Here is a 21,431-nt window from a genome sequence, read left to right on the forward strand (position 1 = left end):
CGTGCCGGGTACGCCAGAACCACCTGGCGGACACTCCGAAACCACCTGTCGCGCATGCCGGAACCACCTCTCAGACGTGCCGGAAGCACGTGCCGGACACGCCGGAATCACCTACCGGACAGACCGGAACCATCTGCCAAGAACGCCGGAGCCACCTGTTCGACTCGCTGGAACCACCTGCCGGACAGGCCAATATCAACTGCTGGCTATGCCAGAACCACCTGGGGGACAGTCCGGGATCACCTGCCAGCCATGGCGGAACCACCTCTCAGACGTACCAGAACCACCTGCCGGAGAAGCTGGAAACACGTCCTGGACAGACTGGAACCACGTGACGGCCATGCCTGAACCACCTGCCGAGCACGGCGGAACCACCTGCCGGACACGCCGGAACCACCGGCTCGACCCGCCGGAACGACCGCTGGACATGCAAAGTCACCTGCCGGCTACGCCGGAAACACTTGGCGAACACTCCGGAATCACCTGCCGGGCATGCCGGAACCACCTCTCAGATATGCCAGAACCACGTGCCAATGACCCCGGAAGCACCTGCCGAGCACGCCGGAACCACCTGCTCGACTCGCCAGAACCACCTGCCGGACACGCAAAAATCACCTGCCGGCTACGCCACAACCAGTTGGGGAACACTTCGGAATCACCTGCCGGGCTTGTTGGAACCACCTGCCGGTCATGCCAAAATCACCTGCCAACTACGCCAGTACCACTTGGCGGACACTATGGATACAGCTGTCGGGCCGGCCGGAACCACATCTCAGACGTGCCAGAACCATGTGCATGAGATGCTGGAACCACACCCCGAACAGACGGAAAACACCTGCCAGACCCGTCTGAACAAACTACCGAGCACGCCGGAGCCACCTGCTCGACTCGCCGGAACCTCCTACCTGACATGCCAAAATCACCAGCTGGGTATGCCAGAACCACTTCGCGGACACTCCGAAATCATCTGCCGGACATGCCGGAACCAGCTCTCAGACGTGCCGGAAGCACGTGCCGGACACGCCGGAATCACCTACCGGACAGACCGGAACCACCTGCCGAGCACGCCGGAGCCACCTGTTCGACTCGCTGGAACCACCTGCCGGACAGGCCAATATCAACTGCTGGCTATGCCAGAACCACCTGGGGGACGGTCCGGAATCACCTGCCAGCCATGGCGGAACCACCTCTCAGACGTACCAGAACCACCTGCCGGAGAAGCTGGAAACACGTCCTGGACAGTCTGGAACCACCTGCCGGCCAAGCCTGAACCACCTGCCAAGCACAACGGAACAACCTGCCAGACACGCCAAAATCACCTGCGTGTTATGCCAGAACCACTTGGAGGACTCTCTGGGATGACCTGCCGGGCATGCCGGAACCACCTCTCAGACGTGCCAGAACCATGTGGCGGACAGTCCGGCATCACCTGTTTGGCATGCGCAACCACCTCTGAGACGTACCAGAACCACATGCCGTGCAGGCTGGAACCACCTACCGGACAGACCGGAATCACCTTTCGGGCATGCCGGAACCACCTGTCAGATGTGCCAGAAACACGTGCCGGAGACGCCGGAAGCACCTGCCAAGCACGTTGGAACCACCTGCTCAACTCGCCTGAACCACCTGCCGGACATGCCAAAATCACCTGCCGACTATGCCAGAACCACTTGGCGAACACTCCGGAATCACTTGCCGGGCATGCAGGAACCACCTCTCAGACATGCCAGAACCCCGTGCCAATGACCCCGGAAGCACCAGCCGAGCACGCCGGAACCACCTGCTCGACTCGCCAGAACCACCTGCCGATCACGCAAATATCACCTGCCGCCTACGCCACAACCAGTTGGGGAACACTTTGGAATCACCTGCCAGGCTTGCTGGAACCACCTGCCAGTCATGCCAAAATCCCCTGCCAACTACGCCAGAACCGCTTGGCGGACACTGCGGAAACACCTGTCGGGCCGGCTGGAACCACATCTCAGACGTGCCAGAAACGTGTTCATGAGATGCTGGAACCACACCCCGAACAGACGGATACCACCTGCCAGAACCGCCTGAACCACCTGCTGAGCACGCCGGAACCACCTGCTCGACTCACCGGTACCACCTCCCTGACACGCCAAAATCACCTGCTGGGTATGCCAGAACCACATGGCGCACACTCCGGAATGATCTGCCGGACATGCCGGAACCAGCTCTCAGACACACCAGAACCAAGTGCCGGAGACGCCGGAAGCACCTGCCGAGCCTGCCGGAGCCAACTGCTCGACTCGCCAGAAACACCTGCCGGACACGCCAAAATCACCTGCCGGGAATGCCAGAACCACCTGGCGGACGCTACGGAATCACCTGCCGCGCATGCCGGAACCACCTCTCAGACGTGCCGGAAGCACGTGCCAGACACGCCGGAAACACCTACCGGACAGACCAGAACCACCTGCCAAGTATGCCGGAGCCACCTGTTCGACTCGCTGGAACCACCTGCCGGACAGGCCAATATCAACTTCTGGCTATGCCACAACCACCTGGGGGACAGTCCGGGATCACCTGCCAGCCATGGCGGAACCACCTCTCAGACGTACCAGAACCACCTGCCGGAGAAGCTGGAAACACGTCCTGGACAGACTGGAACCACGTGACGGCCATGCCTGAACCACCTGCCGAGCACGGCGGAACCACCTGTCGGACACGCCAAAATCACCTGCGGGCTATGCCAGAACCACTTGGTCGACTCTCCGAAATGACCTGCCGGGCATGTTGGAACCACCTCTCAGACGTGCCAGAAGCACGTGGCGGACAGTCCGGAATCACCTGTTGGGCATACGCAACCACCTCTGACACGTACCAGAACCACGTGCCGTGCACGCCGGAACCACCTACCAGACAGACCGGAATCAACTTTTGGGCATGCCGGAACCACCAGTCAGATGTGCCAGAAACACGTGCCGGAGACGCCGGAAGCACCTGCCGAGCACGTCGCAACCACCTGCTCAACTCGCCTGAACCACCTGCCGGACACGCCAAAGTCAGCTGACCGCTACACCAGCACCACTTCGGGGACAAGCCGGAATCACGTGAGGGGCATGCCGGCACAGCCTCTCAGACTGAACCTCGTGCCGGACACCACAGAACCACCTGCCGGACAGACCGGAACCACCTGCCGGACACGCCGGAACCACCGGCTCGACCCGCCGGAACAACCGCTGGACGTGCAAAATCACCTGCCGGCTACGCCGGAAGCACTTGGCGAACACTCCGGAATCACCTGCCGGGCATGCCGGAACCACCTCTCAGATATGCCAGAACCACGTGCCAATGACCCCGGAAGCACCTGCCGAGCACGCCGGAACCACCTGCTCGACTCGCCAGAACCACCTGCCGGACACGCAAAAATCACCTGCCGGCTACGCCACAACCAGTTGGGGAACACTTCGGAATCACCTGCCGGGCTTGCTGGAACCACCTGCCGGTCATGCCAAAATCACCTGCCAACTACGCCAGTACCACTTGGCGGACACTGTGGAAACACCTGTCGGGCCGGCCGGAACCACATCTCAGACGTGCCAGAACCATGTGCATGAGATGCTGGAACCACACCCCGAACAGACGGAAAACACCTGCCAGACCCGTCTGAACAACCTGCCGAGCACGCCGGAGCGACCTGCTCGACTCGCCAGAACCACCTACCTGACATGCCCAAATCACCAGCCGGGTATGCTAGAACCACTTGGCGGACACTCCGGAATCATCTGCCGGACATGCCGGAACCAGCTCTCAGACACGCCAGAACCACGTGCCGGAGACGCCGGAAGCACCTGCCGAGCATGCCGGAGCCACCTGCTCAACTCGCCAGAAACACCTGTCGGACACGCCAAAATCACCTGGCGGGTACGCCAGATCCACCTGGCGGACACTCCGAAATCACCTGTCGCGCATGCCGGAACCACCTCTCAGACGTGCCGGAAGCACGTGCCGGACACGCCGGAATCACCTACCAGACAGACCGGAACCACCTGCCGAGCACGCCGGAGCCACCTGTTCGACTCGCTGGAACCGCCTGCCGGACAGGCCAATATCAACTGCTGGCTATGCCAGAACCACCTGGGGGACGGTCCGGAATCACCTGCCAGCCATGGCGGAACCACCTCTCAGACGTACCAGAACCAACTGCCGGAGAAGCTGGAAACACGTCCTGGACAGTCTGGAACCACCTGCCGGCCAAGCCTGAACCACCTGCCAAGCACAACGGAACAACCTGCCAGACACGCCAAAATCACCTGCGTGTTATGCCAGAACCACTTGGAGGACTCTCTGGGATGACCTGCCGGGCATGCCGGAACCACCTCTCAGACGTGCCAGAACCATGTGGCGGACAGTCCGGCATCACCTGTTGGGCATGCGCAACCACCTCTGAGACGTACCAGAACCACATGCCGTGCAGGCTGGAACCACCTACCGGACAGACCGGAATCACCTTTCGGGCATGCCGGAACCACCTGTCAGATGTGCCAGAAACACGTGCCGGAGACGCCGGAAGCACCTGCCAAGCACGTTGGAACCACCTGCTCAACTCGCCTGAACCACCTGCCGGACATGCCAAAATCACCTGCCGACTATGCCAGAACCACTTGGCGAACACTCCGGAATCACTTGCCGGGCATTCAGGAACCACCTCTCAAACATGGCAGAACCCCGTGCCAATGACCCCGGAAGCACCAGCCGAGCACGCCGGAACCACCTGCTCGACTCGCCAGAACCACCTGCCGATCACGCAAAAATCACCTGCCGGCTACGCCACAACCAGTTGGTGAACACTTTGGAATCACCTGCCAGGCTTGCTGGAACCACCTGCCGGACACGCCAAAATCACCTGCCCGCTACACCAGCACCACTTCGGGGACAAGCCGGAATCACGTGAGGGGCATGCCGGCACAGCCTCTCAGACTGAACCTCGTGCTGGACACCACAGAACCACCTGCCGGACAGACCGGAACCACCTGCCGGACACGCCGGAACCACCGGCTCGACCCGCCGGAACGACCGCTGGACATGCAAAATCACCTGCTGGCTACGCCGGAAACACTTGGCGAACACTCCGGAATCACCTGCCGGGCATGCCGGAACCACCTCTCAGATATGCCAGAACCACGTGCCAATGACCCCGGAAGCACCTGCCGAGCACGCCGGAACCACCTGCCGGACACACAGAAATCACCTGCCGGCTACACCACAACCAGTTGGGGAACACTTCGGAATCACCTTCCGGGCTTGCTGGAACTACCTGACGGTCATGCCAAAATAACCTGCCAACTACGCCAGTACCACTTGGCGGACACTGTGGAAACACCAGTCGGTCCGGCCGGAACCACATCTCAGACGTGCCAGAACCATGTGCATGAGATGCTGGAACCACACCCCGAACAGACGGAAAACACCTGCCAGACCCGTCTGAACAACCTGCCGAGCACGCCGGAGCCACCTGCTCGACTCGCCGGAACCACCTACCTGACATGCCCAAATCACCAGCCGGGTATGCCAGAACCACATGGCGGACACTCCGGAATCATCTGCCGGACATGCCGGAACCACCTCTCAGACACAACAGAACCACGTGCCGGAGACGCCGGAAGCACCTGCCGAGCATGCCGGAGCCACCTGCTCGACTCGCCAGAAACACCTGTCGGACACGCCAAAATCACCTGCCGGGTACGCCAGAACCACCTGGCGGACACTCCGAAATCACCTGTCGCGCATGCCGGAACCACATCTCAGACGTGCCGGAAGCACGTGCCGGACACGCCGGAATCACCTACCAGACAGACCGGAACCACTTGCCGAGCACGCCGGAGCCACCTGTTCGACTCGCTGGAACCACCTGCCGGACAGACCAATATCAACTGCTGGCTATGCCAGAACCACCTGGGGGACGGTCCGGAATCACCTGCCAGCCATGGCGGAACCACCTCTCAGACGTAGCAGAACCACCTGCCGGAGAAGCTGGAAACACGTCCTGGACAGTCTGGAACCACCTGCCGGCCAAGCCTGAACCACCTGCCAAGCACAACGGAACAACCTGCCAGACACGCCAAAATCACCTGCGTGTTATGCCAGAACCACTTGGAGGACTCTCTGGGATGACCTGCCGGGCATGCCAGAACCACCTCTCAGACGTGCCAGAACCATGTGGCGGACAGTCCGGAATCACCTGTTGGGCATGCGCAACCACCTCTGAGACGTACCAGAACCACATGCCGTGCAGGCTGGAACCACCTACCGGACAGACCGGAATCACCTTTCGGGCATGCCGGAACCACCTGTCAGATGTGCCAGAAACACGTGCCGGAGACGCCGGAAGCACCTGCCAAGCACGTTGGAACCACCTGCTCAACTCGCCTGAACCACCTGCCGGACATGCCAAAATCACCTGCCGACTATGCCAGAACCACTTGGCGAACACTCCGGAATCACTTGCCGGGCATGCAGGAACCACCTCTCAGACATGCCAGAACCCCGTGCCAATGACCCCGGAAGCACCAGCCGAACACGCCGGAACCACCTGCTCGACTCGCCAGAACCACCTGCCGATCACGCAAAAATCACCTGCCGGCTACGCCACAACCAGTTGGTGAACACTTTGGAATCACCTGCCAGGCTTGCTGGAACCACCTGCCAGTCATGCCAAAATCACCTGCCAACTACGCCAGAACCTCTTGGCGGACACTGCGGAAACACCTGTCGGGCCGGCTGGAACCACATCTCAGACGTGCCAGAAACGTGTTCATGAGATGCTGGAACCAAACCCCGAACAGACGGATACCACCTGCCAGAACCGCCTGAACCACCTGCTGAGCACGCCGGAACCACCTGCTCGACTCACCGGTACCACCTCCCTGACACGCCAAAATCACCTGCTGGGTATGCCAGAACCACTTGGCGGACACTCCGGAATCATCTGCCGGACATGCCGGAACCAGCTCTCAGACACACCAGAACCAAGTGCCGGAGACGCCGGAAGCACCTGCCGAGCATGCCGGAGCCACCTGCTCGACTCGCCAGAAACACCTGCCGGACACGCCAAAATCACCTGCCGGGTATGCCAGAACCACTTCGGGGACAAGCCGGAATCACGTGAGGGGCATGCCGGCACAGCCTCTCAGACTGAACCTCGTGCCGGACACCACAGAACCACCTGCCGGACAGACCGGAACCACCTGCCGGACACGCCGGTACCACCGGCTCGACCCGCCGGAACGACCGCTGGACATGCAAAATCACTTGCCGGCTACGCCGGAAACACTTGGCGAACACTCCGGAAACACCTGCCGGGCATGCCGGAACCACCTCTCAGATATGCCAGAACCACGTGCCAATGACCCCGGAAGCACCTGCCGAGCACGCCGGAACCACCTGCTCGACTCGCCAGAACCACCTGCCGGACACGCCAAAATCACCTGCCGGCTACGCCACAACCAGTTGGGGAACACTTCGGAATCACCTGCCGGGCTTGCTGGAACCACCTTCCGGTCATGCGAATATCACCTGCTGGGTATGCCAGAACCACTTGGCGGACACTCCGGAATCATCTGCCGGACATGCCGGAACCAGCTCTCAGACACACCAGAACCAAGTGCCGGAGACGCCGGAAGCACCTGCCGAGCATGCCGGAGCCACCTGCTCGACTCGCCAGAAACACCTGCCGGACACGCCAAAATCACCTGCCGGGTATGCCAGAACCACCTGGCGGACACTACGGAATCACCTGCCGCGCATGCCGGAACCACCTCTCAGACGTGCCGGAAGCACGTGCCAGACACGCCGGAAACACCTACCGGACAGACCGGAACCACCTGCCAAGAACGCCGGAGCCACCTGTTTGACTCGCTGGAACCACCTGCCGGACAGGCCAATATCAACTGCTGGCTATGCCAGAACCACCTGGGGGACAGTCCGGGATCACCTGCCAGCCATGGCGGAACCACCTCTCAGAAGTACCAGAACCACCTGCCGGAGAAGCTGGAAACACGTCCTGGACAGACTGGAACCACGTGACGGCCATGCCTGAACCACCTGCCGAGCACGGCGGAACCACCTGCCGGACACGCCAAAATCACCTGCGGGCTACGCCAGAACCACTTGGACGACTCTCCGAAATGACCTGCCGGGCATGTTGGAACCACCTCTCAGACGTGCCAGAAGCACGTGGCGGACATTCCGGAATCACCTCTTGGGCATACGCAACCACCTCTGACACGTACCAGAACCACGTGCCGTGCACGCCGGAACCACCTGCTCGACTCACCGGTACCACTTCCCTGACACGCCAAAATCAACTGCTGGGTATGCCAGAACCACTTGAGGACACTCCGGAATCATCTGCCGGACATGCCGGAACCAGCTCTCAGACACACCAGAACCAAGTGCCGGAGACGCCAGAAGCACCTGCCGAGCATGCCGGAGCCACCTGCTCGACTCGCCAGAAACACCTGCCGGACACGCCAAAATCTCCTGCCGGGTATGCCAGAACCACCAGGCGGACACTGCGGAATCACCTGTCGCGCATGCCGGAACCACCTCTCAGACGTGCCGGAAGCACGTGCCGGACACGCCAGAAACACCTACCGGACAGACCGGAACCACCTGCAAAGAACGCCGGAGCCACCTGTTCGACTCGCTGGAACCACCTGCCGGACAGGCCAATATCAACTGCTGGCTATGCCAGAACCACCTGGGGGACGGTCCGGAATCGCCTACCAGCCAAGGCGGAACCACCTTTCAGACGTACCAGAACCACCTGCCGGAGAAGCTGGAAACACGTCCTGGACAGTCTGGAACCACCTGCCGGCCAAGCCTGAACCACCTGCCAAGCACAACGGAACAACCTTCCAGACACGCCAAAATCGCCTGCGTGTTATGCCAGAACCACTTGGAGGACTCTCTGGGATGACCTGCCGGGCATGCCGGAACCACCTCTCAGACGTGCCAGAACCATGTGGCGGACAGTCCGGAATCACCTGTTGGGCATGCGCAACCACCTCTGAGACGTACCAGAACCACATGCCGTGCAGGCTGGAACCACCTACCGGACAGACCGGAATCACCTTTCGGGCATGCCGGAACCACCTGTCAGATGTGCCAGAAACACGTGCCGGAGACGCCGGAAGCACCTGCCAAGCACGTTGGAACCACCTGCCCAACTCGCCTGAACCACCTGCCGGACATGCCAAAATCACCTGCCGACTATGCCAGAACCACTTGGCGAACACTCCGGAATCACTTGCCGGGCATGCAGGAACCACCTCTCAGACATGCCAGAACCCCGTGCCAATGACCCCGGAAGCACCAGCCGAGCACGCCGGAACCACCTGCTCGACTCGCCAGAACCACCTGCCGATCACGCAAAAATCGCCTGCCGCCTACGCCACAACCAGTTGGTGAACACTTTGGAATCACCTGCCAGGCTTGCTGGAACCACCTGCCAGTCATGCCAAAATCACCTGCCAACTACGCCAGAACCGCTTGGCGGACACTGCGGAAACACCTGTCGGGCCGGCTGGAACCACATCTCAGACGTGCCAGAAACGTGTTCATGAGATGCTGGAACCACACCCCGAACAGACGGATACCACCTGTCAGAACCGCCTGAACCACCTGCTGAGCACGCCGGAACCACCTGCTCGACTCACCGGTACCACCTCCCTGACACGCCAAAATCACCAGCTGGGTATGCCAGAACCACTTGGCGGACACTCCGGAATCATCTGCCGGACATGCCGGAACCAGCTCTCAGACACACCAGAACCAAGTGCCGGAGACGCCGGAAGCACCTGCCGAGCATGCCGGAGCCACCTGCTCGACTCGCCAGAAACACCTGCCGGACACGCCAAAATCACCTGCCGGGTACGCCAGAACCACCTGGCGGACATTACGGAATCACCTGCCGCGCATGCCGGAACCACCTCTCAGACGTGCCGGAAGCACGTGCCAGACACGCCGGAAACACCTACCGGACAGACCGGAACCACCTGCCAAGAACGCCGGAGCCACCTGTTCGACTCGCTGGAACCACCTGCCGGACAGGCCAATATCAACTGCTGGCTATGCCAGAACCACCTGGGGGATGGTCTGGAATCACCTGCCAGCCATGGCGGAACCACCTCTCAGACGTACCAGAACCACCTGCCGGAGAAGCTGGAAACACGTCCTGGACAGACTGGAACCACGTGACGGCCATGCCTGAACCACCTGCCGAGCACGGCGGAACCACCTGCCGGACACGCCAAAATCAGCTGCGGGCTACGCCAGAACCACTTGGACGACTCTCCGAAATGACCTGCCGGGCATGTTGGAACCACCTCTCAGACGTGCCAGAAGCACGTGGCGGACAGTCCGGAATCACCTGTTGGGCATACGCAACCACCTCTGACACGTACCAGAACCACGTGCCGTGCACGCCGGAACCACCTACCGGACAGACCGGAATCACCTTTCGGGCATGCCGGAACCACCAGTCAGATGTGCCAGAAACACGTGCCGGAGACGCCGGAAGCACCTGCCGAGCACGTCGCAACCACCTGCTCAACTCGCCTGAACCACCTGCCGGACACGCCAAAATCACCTGCCCGCTACACCAGCACCAATTCGGGGACAAGCCGGAATCACGTGAGGGGCATGCCGGCACAGCCTCTCAGACTGAACCTCGTGCCGGACACCGCAGAACCACCTGCCGGACAGACCGGATCCACCTGCCGGACACGCCGGAACCACCGGCTCGACCCGCCGGAACGACCGCTCGACATGCAAAATCACCTGCCGGGTACGCCGGAAACACTTGGCGAACGCTCCGGAATCACCTGCCGGGCATGCCGGAACCACCTCTCAGATATGCCAGAACCACGTGCCAATGACCCCGGAAGCACCTGACGAGCACGCCGGAACCACCTGCCCGACTCGCCAGAACCACCTGCCGGACACGCAAAAATCACCTGCCGGCTACGCCACAACCAGTTGGGGAACACTTCGGAATCACCTGCTGGGCTTGCTGGAACCACCTGCCGGTCATGCCAAAATCACCTGCCAACTACGCCAGTATCACATGGCGGACAGTGTGGAAACACCAGTCGGGCCGGCCGGAACCACATCTCAGACGTGCCAGAACCACGTGCATGAGATGCTGTAACCACTCCCCGAAGAGACGGAAAACACCTGCCAGACCCGTCTGAACAACCTGCCGAGCACGCCGGAGCCACCTGCTCGACTTGCCGGAACCACCTACCTGACATGCCCAAATCACCAGCCGGGTATGCCAGAACCATTTGGCGGACACTCCGGAATCATCTGCCGGACATGCCGGAACCAGCTCTCAGACACACCAGAACCACGTGCCGGAGACGCCGGAAGCACCTGCCGAGCATGCCGGAGCCACCAGCTTGACTCGCCAGAAACACCTGTCGGACACGCCAAAATCACCTGCCGGGTACGCCAGAACCACCTGGCGGACACTCCGAAATCACCTGTCGCGCATGCCGGAACCACCTCTCAGACGTGCCGGAAGCACGTGCCGGACACGCCGGAATCACCTACCGGACAGACCGGAACCACCTGCCGAGCACGCCGGAGCCACCTGTTCGACTCGCTGGAACCACCTGCCGGACAGGCCAAAATCAACTGCTGGCTATGCCAGAACCACCTGGGGGACGGTCCGGAATCACCTGCCAGCCATGGCGGAACCACCTCTCAGACGTACCAGAACCACCTGCCGGAGAAGCTGCAAACACGTCCTGGACAGTCTGGAACCACCTGCCGGCCAAGCCTGAACCACCTGCCAAGCACAACGGAACAACCTGCCAGACACGCCAAAATCACCTGCGTGTTATGCCAGAACCACTTGGAGGACTCTCTGGGATGACCTGCCGGGCATGCCGGAACCACCTCTCAGACGTGCCAGAACCATGTGGCGGACAGTCCGGAATCACCTGTTGGGCATGCGCAACCACCTCTGAGACGTACCAGAACCACATGCCGTGCAGGCTGGAACCACCTACCGGACAGACCGGAATCACCTTTCGGGCATGCCGGAACCACCTGTCAGATGTGCCAGAAACACGTGCCGGAGATGCCGGAAGCACCTGCCAAGCACGTTGGAACCACCTGCTCAACTCGCCTGAACCACCTGCCGGACATGCCAAAATCACCTGCCGACTATGCCAGAACCACTTGGCGAACACTCCGGAATCACTTGCCGGGCATGCAGGAACCACCTCTCAGACATGCCAGAACCCCGTGCCAATGACCCCGGAAGCACCAGCCGAGCACGCCGGAACCACCTGCTCGACTCGCCAGAACCACCTGCCGATCGCGCAAAAATCGCCTGCCGCCTACGCCACAACCAGTTGGTGAACACTTTGGAATCACCTGCCAGGCTTGCTGGAACCACCTGCCAGTCATGCCAAAATCACCTGCCAACTACGCCAGAACCGCTTGGCGGACACTGCGGAAACACCTGTCGGGCCGGCTGGAACCACATCTCAGACGTGCCAGAAACGTGTTCATGAGATGCTGGAACCACACCCCGAACAGACGGATACCACCTGCCAGAACCGCCTGAACCACCTGCTGAGCACGCCGGAACCACCTGCTCGACTCACGGGTACCACCTCCCTAACACGCCAAAATCACCTGCTGGGTATGCCAGAACCACTTGGCGGAAACTCCGGAATCATCTGCCGGACATGACGGAACCAGCTCTCAGACACACCACAACCAAGTGCCGGAGACGCCGGAAGCACCTGCCGAGCATGACGGAGCCACCTGCTCGACTCGCCAGAAACACCTGCCGGACACGCCAAAATCACCTGCCGGGTATGCCAGAACCACCTGGCGGACACTACGGAATCACCTGCCGCGCATGCCGGAACCACCTCTCAGACGTGCCGGAAGCACGTGCCAGACACGCCGGAAACACCTACCGGACAGACCGGAACCACCTGCCAAGAACGCCAGAGCCACCTGTTCGACTCGCTGGAACCACCTGCCGCACAGGCCAATATCAACTGCTGGCTATGCCAGAAACACCTGGGGGACACTCCGGGATCACCTGCCAGCCATGGCGGAACCACCTCTCAGACGTACCAGAACCACCTGCCGGAGAAGCTGGAAACACGTCCTGGACAGACTGGAACCACGTGACGGCCATGCCTGAACCACCTGCCGAGCACGGCGGAACCACCTGCCGGACACGCCAAAATCACCTGCGGGCTACGCCAGAACCACTTGGACGACTCTCCGAAATGACCTGCCAGGCATGTTGGAACCACCTCTCAGACGTGCCAGAAGCACGTGGCGGAGAGTCCGGAATCACCTGTTGGGAATACGCAACCACCTCTGACACGTACCAGAACCTCGTGCCGTGCACGCCGGAACCACCTACCGGACAGACCGGAATCCACTTTTGGGCATGCCGGAACCACCAGTCAGATGTGCCAGAAACACGTGCCGGAGACGCCGGAAGCACCTGCCGAGCACGTCGCAACCACCTGCTCAACTCGCCTGAACCACCTGCCGGACACGCCAAAATCACCTGTCTGCTACACCAGCACCACTTCGGGGACAAGCCGGAATCACGTGAGGGGCAAGCCGGCACAGCCTCTCAGACTGAACCTCGTGCCGGACACCGCAGAACTACCTGCCGGACAGACCGGATCCACCTGCCGGACACGCCGGAACCACCGGCTCGACCCGCCGGAACGACCGCTCGACATGCAAAATCACCTGCCGGCTACGCCGGAAACACTTGGCGAACGCTCCGGAATCACCTGCCGGGCATGCCGGAACCACCTCTCAGATATGCCAGAACCACGTGCCAATGACCCCGGAAGCACCTGACGAGCACGCCGGAACCACCTGCTCGAATCGCCAGAACCACCTGCCGGACACGCAAAAATCACCTGCCGGCTACGCCACAACCAGTTGGGGAACACTTCGGAATCACCTGCCGGGCTCGCTGGAACCACCTGCCGGTCATGCCAAAATCACCTGCCAACTACGCCAGTATCACATGGCGGACAGTGTGGAAACACCAGTCGGGCCGGCCGGAACCACATCTCAGACGTGCCAGAACCACGTGCATGAGATGCTGCAACCACACCCCGAAGAGACGGAAAACGCCTGCCAGACCCGTCTGAAGAACCTGCCGAGCACGCTGGGGCCACCTGCTCGACTTGCCGGAACCACCTACCTGACATGCCCAAATCACCAGCCGGGTATGCCAGAACCATTTGGCGGACACTCCGGAATCATCTGCCGGACATGCCGGAACCAGCTCTCAGACACACCAGAACCACGTGCCGGAGACGCCGGAAGCACCTGCTGAGCATGCCGGAGACATGTGCTCGACTCGCCAGAAACACCTGTCGGACACGCCAAAATCACCTGCCGGGTACGCCAGAACCACCTGGCGGACACTCCGAAATCACCTGTCGCGCATGCCGGAACCACCTCTCAGACGTGCCGGAAGCACGTGCCGGACACGCCGGAATCACCTACCGGACAGACCGGAACCACCTGCCGAGCAAGCCGGAGCCACCTGTTCGACTCGCTGGAACCACCTGCCGGACAGGCCAATATCAACTGCTGGCTATGCCAGAACCACCTGGGGGACGGTCCGGAATCACCTGCCAGCCATGGCGGAACCACCACTCAGACGTACCAAAACCACCTGCCGGAGAAGCTGGAAACACGTCCTGGACAGTCTGGAACCACCTGCCGGCCAAGCCTGAACCACCTGCCAATCACAACGGAACAACCTGCCAGACATGCCAAAATCACCTGCGTGTTATGCCAGAACCACTTGGAGGACTCTCTGGGATGACCTGCCGGGCATGCCGGAACCACCTCTCAGACGTGCCAGAACCATGTGGCGGACAGTCCGGAATCACCTGTTGGGCATGCGCAACCACCTCTGAGACGTACCAGAACCACATGCCGTGCAGGCTGGAACCACCTACCGGACAGACAGGAATCACCTTTCGGGCATGCCGGAACCACCTCTCAGATATGCCAGAACCACGTGCCAATGACCCCGGAAGCACCAGCCGAGCACGCCGGAACCACCTGCTCGACTCGCCAGAACCACCTGCCGGACATGCCAAAATCACCTGCCGACTAGGCCAGAACCACTTGGCGAACACTCCGGAATCACTTGCCGGGCATGCAGGAACCACCTCTCAGACATGCCAGAACCCCGTGCCAATGACCCCGGAAGCACCAGCCGAGCACGCCGGAACCACCTGCTCGACTCGCCAGAACCACCTGCCGGACACGCAAAAATCACCTGCCGGCTACGCCACAACCAGTTGGGGAGCACTTCGGAATCACCTGCCGGGCTTGCTGGAACCACCTGCCGGTCATGCCAAAATCACCTGCCAACTACGCCAGTACCACTTGGCGGACACTGTGGAAACACCTGTCGGGCCGGCCGGAACCACATCTCAGACGTGCCAGAACCATGTGCATGAGATGCTGGAACCACACCCCGAACAGACGGAAAACACCTGCCAGACCCGTCTGAACAACCTGACGAGCACGCCGGAGCCACCTGCTCGACTCGCCGGAACCACCTACCTGACATGCCAAAATCACCAGCCGGGTATGCCAGAACCACTTGGCGGACACTCCAGAATCATCTTCCGGACATGCCGGAACCAGCTCTCAGACACACCACAACCACGTGCCGGACACGCCGGAAGCACCTGCCGAGCATGCCGGAGCCACCTGCTCGACTCGCCAGAAGCACCTGCCGGACACGCCAAAATCACGTGCCGGGTACGCCAGAACCACCTGGCGGACACTCCGAAACCACCTGTCGCGCATGCCGGAACCACCTCTCAGACGTGCCGGAAGCACGTGCCGGACACGCCGGAATCACCTACCGGACAGACCGGAACCATCTGCCAAGAACGCCGGAGCCACCTGTTCGACTCGCTGGAACCACCTGCCGGACAGGCCAATATCAACTGCTGGCTATGCCAGAACCACCTGGGGGACAGTCCGGGATCACCTGCCAGCCATGGCGGAACCACCTCTCAGACGTACCAGAACCACCTGCCGGAGAAGCTGGAAACACGTCCTGGACAGACTGGAACCACGTGACGGCCATGCCTGAACCACCTGCCGAGCACGGCGGAACCACCTGCCGGACACGCCGGAACCACCGGCTCGACCCGCCGGAACGACCGCTGGACATGCAAAGTCACCTGCCGGCTACGCCGGAAACACTTGGCGAACACTCCGGAATCACCTGCCGGGCATGCCGGAACCACCTCTCAGATATGCCAGAACCACGTGCCAATGACCCCGGAAGCACCTGCCGAGCACGCCGGAACCACCTGCTCGACTCGCCAGAACCACCTGCCGGACACGCAAAAATCACCTGCCGGCTACGCCACAACCAGTTGGGGAACACTTCGGAATCACCTGCCGGGCTTGTTGGAACCACCTGCCGGTCATGCCAAAGTCACCTGCCAACTACGCCAGTACCACTTGGCGGACACTATGGATACAGCTGTCGGGCCGGCCGGAACCACATCTCAGACGTGCCAGAACCATGTGCATGAGATGCTGGAACCACACCCCGAACAGACGGAAAACACCTGCCAGACCCGTCTGAACAAACTGCCGAGCACGCCGGAGCCACCTGCTCGACTCGCCGGAACCTCCTACCTGACATGCCAAAATCACCAGCTGGGTATGCCAGAACCACTTCGCGGACACTCCGAAATCATCTGCCGGACATGCCGGAACCAGCTCTCAGACGTGCCGGAAGCACGTGCCGGACACGCCGGAATCACCTACCGGACAGACCGCAACCACCTGCCGAGCACGCCGGAGCCACCTGTTCGACTCGCTGGAACCACCTGCCGGACAGGCCAATATCAACTGCTGGCTATGCCAGAACCACCTGGGGGACGGTCCGGAATCACCTGCCAGCCATGGCGGAACCACCTCTCAGACGTACCAGAACCACCTGCCGGAGAAGCTGGAAACACGTCCTGGACAGTCTGGAACCACCTGCCGGCCAAGCCTGAACCACCTGCCAAGCACAACGGAACAACCTGCCAGACACGCCAAAATCACCTGCGTGTTATGCCAGAACCACTTGGAGGACTCTCTGGGATGACCTGCCGGGCATGCCGGAACCACCTCTCAGACGTGCCAGAACCATGTGGCGGACAGTCCGGCATCACCTGTTTGGCATGCGCAACCACCTCTGAGACGTACCAGAACCACATGCCGTGCAGGCTGGAACCACCTACCGGACAGACCGGAATCACCTTTCGGGCATGCCGGAACCACCTGTCAGATGTGCCAGAAACACGTGCCGGAGACGCCGGAAGCACCTGCCAAGCACGTTGGAACCACCTGCTCAACTCGCCTGAACCACCTGCCGGACATGCCAAAATCACCTGCCGACTATGCCAGAACCACTTGGCGAACACTCCGGAATCACTTGCCGGGCATGCAGGAACCACCTCTCAGACATGCCAGAACCCCGTGCCAATGACCCCGGAAGCACCAGCCGAGCACGCCGGAACCACCTGCTCGACTCGCCAGAACCACCTGCCGATCACGCAAATATCACCTGCCGCCTACGCCACAACCAGTTGGGGAACACTTTGGAATCACCTGCCAGGCTTGCTGGAACCACCTGCCAGTCATGCCAAAATCCCCTGCCAACTACGCCAGAACCGCTTGGCGGACACTGCGGAAACACCTGTCGGGCCGGCTGGAACCACATCTCAGACGTGCCAGAAACGTGTTCATGAGATGCTGGAACCACACCCCGAACAGACGGATACCACCTGCCAGAACCGCCTGAACCACCTGCTGAGCACGCCGGAACCACCTGCTCGACTCACCGGTACCACCTCCCTGACACGCCAAAATCACCTGCTGGGTATGCCAGAACCACATGGCGCACACTCCGGAATGATCTGCCGGACATGCCGGAACCAGCTCTCAGACACACCAGAACCAAGTGCCGGAGACGCCGGAAGCACCTGCCGAGCCTGCCGGAGCCAACTGCTCGACTCGCCAGAAACACCTGCCGGACACGCCAAAATCACCTGCCGGGAATGCCAGAACCACCTGGCGGACGCTACGGAATCACCTGCCGCGCATGCCGGAACCACCTCTCAGACGTGCCGGAAGCACGTGCCAGACACGCCGGAAACACCTACCGGACAGACCAGAACCACCTGCCAAGTATGCCGGAGCCACCTGTTCGACTCGCTGGAACCACCTGCCGGACAGGCCAATATCAACTTCTGGCTATGCCACAACCACCTGGGGGACAGTCCGGGATCACCTGCCAGCCATGGCGGAACCACCTCTCAGACGTACCAGAACCACCTGCCGGAGAAGCTGGAAACACGTCCTGGACAGACTGGAACCACGTGACGGCCATGCCTGAACCACCTGCCGAGCACGGCGGAACCACCTGTCGGACACGCCAAAATCACCTGCGGGCTATGCCAGAACCACTTGGTCGACTCTCCGAAATGACCTGCCGGGCATGTTGGAACCACCTCTCAGACGTGCCAGAAGCACGTGGCGGACAGTCCGGAATCACCTGTTGGGCATACGCAACCACCTCTGACACGTACCAGAACCACGTGCCGTGCACGCCGGAACCACCTACCAGACAGACCGGAATCAACTTTTGGGCATGCCGGAACCACCAGTCAGATGTGCCAGAAACACGTGCCGGAGACGCCGGAAGCACCTGCCGAGCACGTCGCAACCACCTGCTCAACTCGCCTGAACCACCTGCCGGACACGCCAAAGTCAGCTGACCGCTACACCAGCACCACTTCGGGGACAAGCCGGAATCACGTGAGGGGCATGCCGGCACAGCCTCTCAGACTGAACCTCGTGCCGGACACCACAGAACCACCTGCCGGACAGACCGGAACCACCTGCCGGACACGCCGGAACCACCGGCTCGACCCGCCGGAACAACCGCTGGACGTGCAAAATCACCTGCCGGCTACGCCGGAAGCACTTGGCGAACACTCCGGAATCACCTGCCGGGCATGCCGGAACCACCTCTCAGATATGCCAGAACCACGTGCCAATGACCCCGGAAGCACCTGCCGAGCACGCCGGAACCACCTGCTCGACTCGCCAGAACCACCTGCCGGACACGCAAAAATCACCTGCCGGCTACGCCACAACCAGTTGGGGAACACTTCGGAATCACCTGCCGGGCTTGCTGGAACCACCTGCCGGTCATGCCAAAATCACCTGCCAACTACGCCAGTACCACTTGGCGGACACTGTGGAAACACCTGTCGGGCCGGCCGGAACCACATCTCAGACGTGCCAGAACCATGTGCATGAGATGCTGGAACCACACCCCGAACAAACGGAAAACACCTGCCAGACCCGTCTGAACAACCTGCCGAGCACGCCGGAGCCACCTGCTCGACTCGCCGGAACCACCTACCTGACATGCCCAAATCACCAGCCGGGTATGCTAGAACCACTTGGCGGACACTCCGGAATCATCTGCCGGACATGCCGGAACCAGCTCTCAGACACGCCAGAACCACGTGCCGGAGACGCCGGAAGCACCTGCCGAGCATGCCGGAGCCACCTGCTCAACTCGCCAGAAACACCTGTCGGACACGCCAAAATCACCTGGCGGGTACGCCAGATCCACCTGGCGGACACTCCGAAATCACCTGTCGCGCATGCCGGAACCACCTCTCAGACGTGCCGGAAGCACGTGCCGGACACGCCGGAATCACCTACCAGACAGACCGGAACCACCTGCCGAGCACGCCGGAGCCACCTGTTCGACTCGCTGGAACCGCCTGCCGGACAGGCCAATATCAACTGCTGGCTATGCCAGAACCACCTGGGGGACGGTCCGGAATCACCTGCCAGCCATGGCGGAACCACCTCTCAGACGTACCAGAACCAACTGCCGGAGAAGCTGGAAACACGTCCTGGACAGTCTGGAACCACCTGCCGGCCAAGCCTGAACCACCTGCCAAGCACAACGGAACAACCTGCCAGACACGCCAAAATCACCTGCGTGTTATGCCAGAACCACTTGGAGGACTCTCTGGGATGACCTGCCGGGCATGCCGGAACCACCTCTCAGACGTGCCAGAACCATGTGGCGGACAGTCCGGCATCACCTGTTGGGCATGCGCAACCACCTCTGAGACGTACCAGAACCACATGCCGTGCAGGCTGGAACCACCTACCGGACAGACCGGAATCACCTTTCGGGCATGCCGGAACCACCTGTCAGATGTGCCAGAAACACGTGCCGGAGACGCCGGAAGCACCTGCCAAGCACGTTGGAACCACCTGCTCAACTCGCCTGAACCACCTGCCGGACATGCCAAAATCACCTGCCGACTATGCCAGAACCACTTGGCGAACACTCCGGAATCACTTGCCGGGCATTCAGGAACCACCTCTCAAACATGCCAGAACCCCGTGCCAATGACCCCGGAAGCACCAGCCGAGCACGCCGGAACCACCTGCTCGACTCGCCAGAACCACCTGCCGATCACGCAAAAATCACCTGCCGGCTACGCCACAACCAGTTGGTGAACACTTTGGAATCACCTGCCAGGCTTGCTGGAACCACCTGCCGGACACGCCAAAATCACCTGCCCGCTACACCAGCACCACTTCGGGGACAAGCCGGAATCACGTGAGGGGCATGCCGGCACAGCCTCTCAGACTGAACCTCGTGCTGGACACCACAGAACCACCTGCCGGACAGACCGGAACCACCTGCCGGACACGCCGGAACCACCGGCTCGACCCGCCGGAACGACCGCTGGACATGCAAAATCACCTGCTGGCTACGCCGGAAACACTTGGCGAACACTCCGGAATCACCTGCCGGGCATGCCGGAACCACCTCTCAGATATGCCAGAACCACGTGCCAATGACCCCGGAAGCACCTGCCGAGCACGCCGGAACCACCTGCCGGACACACAGAAATCACCTGCCGGCTACACCACAACCAGTTGGGGAACACTTCGGAATCACCTTCCGGGCTTGCTGGAACTACCTGACGGTCATGCCAAAATAACCTGCCAACTACGCCAGTACCACTTGGCGGACACTGTGGAAACACCAGTCGGTCCGGCCGGAACCACATCTCAGACGTGCCAGAACCATGTGCATGAGATGCTGGAACCACACCCCGAACAGACGGAAAACACCTGCCAGACCCGTCTGAACAACCTGCCGAGCACGCCGGAGCCACCTGCTCGACTCGCCGGAACCACCTACCTGACATGCCCAAATCACCAGCCGGGTATGCCAGAACCACATGGCGGACACTCCGGAATCATCTGCCGGACATGCCGGAACCAGCTCTCAGACACACCAGAACCACGTG

This window comes from Equus caballus, chromosome 24 (genome assembly GCF_041296265.1).
Source record: "Equus caballus isolate H_3958 breed thoroughbred chromosome 24, TB-T2T, whole genome shotgun sequence".
NCBI classification, from domain to species: Eukaryota; Metazoa; Chordata; class Mammalia; order Perissodactyla; family Equidae; genus Equus; species Equus caballus.